This window comes from Balaenoptera borealis (assembly GCF_965194805.1).
Source record: "Balaenoptera borealis genome assembly, chromosome: 3".
NCBI lineage: Eukaryota > Metazoa > Chordata > Mammalia > Artiodactyla > Balaenopteridae > Balaenoptera > Balaenoptera borealis.
This window is the reverse complement of record NC_138866.1, coordinates 158,286,629-158,288,772: the sequence shown is the minus strand read 5'-3', so window position 1 is coordinate 158,288,772 and position 2,144 is coordinate 158,286,629. Positions and strand designations below refer to the sequence as shown.

The 2,144-nt window shown below is 42.5% G+C and overlaps 2 long non-coding RNA genes across 2 annotated transcripts in view; one reads left to right on the top strand and one right to left on the bottom strand.

Annotated features, from left to right (window-relative positions):
- The window catches only part of LOC309625960, a 431,996-nt gene that overhangs the window by 286,202 nt on the left and 143,650 nt on the right, over window positions 1–2,144 (bottom strand). The window lies entirely within an intron of this gene.
- The window catches only part of LOC309626746, a 41,404-nt gene that overhangs the window by 23,942 nt on the left and 15,318 nt on the right, over window positions 1–2,144 (top strand). The window contains exon 2 of the long non-coding RNA XR_014243385.1: window positions 319–2,005. This is a non-coding gene — a long non-coding RNA (uncharacterized lncRNA). The remainder of the gene's footprint in view (window positions 1–318; window positions 2,006–2,144) is intronic.

Genomic DNA, 2,144 nt, shown 5'->3' with positions numbered 1-2,144 from the left:
GTGGCTTTTGATTTCAATTCTTTTTTTTTTTTTTTTAATTATTTAATTATTTTTATTTATTTTTGGCTGTGTTGGGTCTTCGTTTCTGTGCGAGGGCTCTCTCTAGTTGTGGCGAGCGGGGGCCACTCTTCATCGCGGTGCGCGGGCCTCTCACTGTCGTGGCCTCCCTTGTTGCGGAGCACAGGCTCCAGACGCGGAGGCTCAGTAGTTGTGGCTCACGGGCCTAGTTGCTCCGCGGCATGTGGGATCTTCCCAGACCAGGGCTCGCACCCGTGTCCCCTGCATTAGCAGGCAGATTCTCAACCACTGCGCCACCAGGGAAGCCCTGATTTCAATTCTTTAAAGCAGTTTGAGAAGGAGGTACATAATCTAAGCCCATAACCTTCACGTTTCTGAAGCAGGGCTCAAAAAGAGATGATTGCATTAAGTCCTTCTTCCTACAGCCAGCTTTCAAAGAGCAAACTCTGTAAAATATTCGAAAAGTAGATTTCCTTCACCTACAATGTGGAGCTCACAGAGAGGAAGTACCAAAGATTCTGTAATTGAGTTTTGCACGTGAGCCCTCCGTTGCACAGAAGAAAGGGGTGGGGTGGGGGGAACTTGCAACGACACCAGCCCTTGCTACTCTCTATTAGACAATGAGACTGGAGCCCCTTGCGGCCACTCAGGTCCTCGGTCCGTCACTGTCCCCTTTCATAAATCAGGATGTGGAGGGAGCTAATATATAGAAAGTGTTACTTTGGAGGATATTTGAGCTCAGCAACCAACATAAGGAGACTCTCATAGCTTTCCATCCTGAGATTTTAGATGATCCTTCTACAAGATAAAGTTCATCTTAAGAAAATTATGAAGACAGACACTCTGGGATCTTCCCGTTCCTTCTTTCTCTGTCCTCCACTGCCCAGCTACTCAGGCATTTCACTGACCTCTTCAGAGAACCAGACTCTGGGAAGGAAAGCTCCCTCTGCCCGTGAGGGACCCCAGGGCCAGACCTGCCTTCCCCCCCGCCTGACGCTGGCCTTTACATCCCATTTGGTTCTCCCCTTTAGACCACCTCTTTCTAAGGCCAGTCCCCCGTGAAACTGTATTTATCCAGGTATTTTTATTTTTATCCTTTTAATTTATTTTATTGAACTACAGTTGATTTATAATATTGTGTTTATTTTTGCTGTACAGCAAAGTGATTCAGATATATATATATATATATATATATATATATATATATATATTCTCTTTCATATTCCTTTCCCCTATGGTTTATCACAGAATATTGAATATAGCTCCCAGTGCTATACAGTAGGACCTTTTGGTTTATCCATTCTATACATAACAGTTTGCATCTGCTAATCCCAAACTCGCAATCCATCCCTCCCTCAGCACCCCCCGCCCCGCCCCGGTCATGTATTTTTAAAATGTATTTGTTTATACAGGTGTGTGCTTTTACTCACTTTGTGTCTAGATCCCAAAAGAGTTCGAGGAGATCCACATTCATTTCTTAGTGTCCCATCCCATCAAGTTCCCTTCCCTGCTTTTCTATAATGATATTGACAGTAATAGTCAGGAGGGCAGAACTGAATTTTTTCCTGGTGCCTACTCTATGTGAATCATCATACTCACATGATTTTTAACCTTTACTACAACTCGGTAAGACAAGAAGAACTATTCCCGTTTTGCCAGTGAGGAAACAAAATAACAACATGAGATCTCTTAAATTTCTAACTGCACAATACAGTGTTGTTAGCCAGCAGTTCTCTAGAATGTTCTCATCTTGCACATCGGAGACTTTATACCCACTGAACAAATTTATCCTCATTTCCCATCCCCCCCAACCCCTGGCAACCACCATCTACTCTCGGCTTCTATGTGTCTGACTATTTTAGGCTCCACATGTAAGTGGGATCATGCAGGCTATGGTTTTGTAAGTCTATGCTCACGTTCAAACTCATCAAATTATATGCATTAAATATGTGCAGGTTTTGTATATTAATTATACCTCAATAAAGCTGTTTTTTTTTTTTTTTAAACATCTTTATTGAAGTATAATTGCCTTACAATAGTGTGTTAGCTTCTGCTTTATAACAAAGTGAATCAGTTATACATATACAATATGTTCCCATTTCTCTTCCCTCTTGCATCTCCCTCCC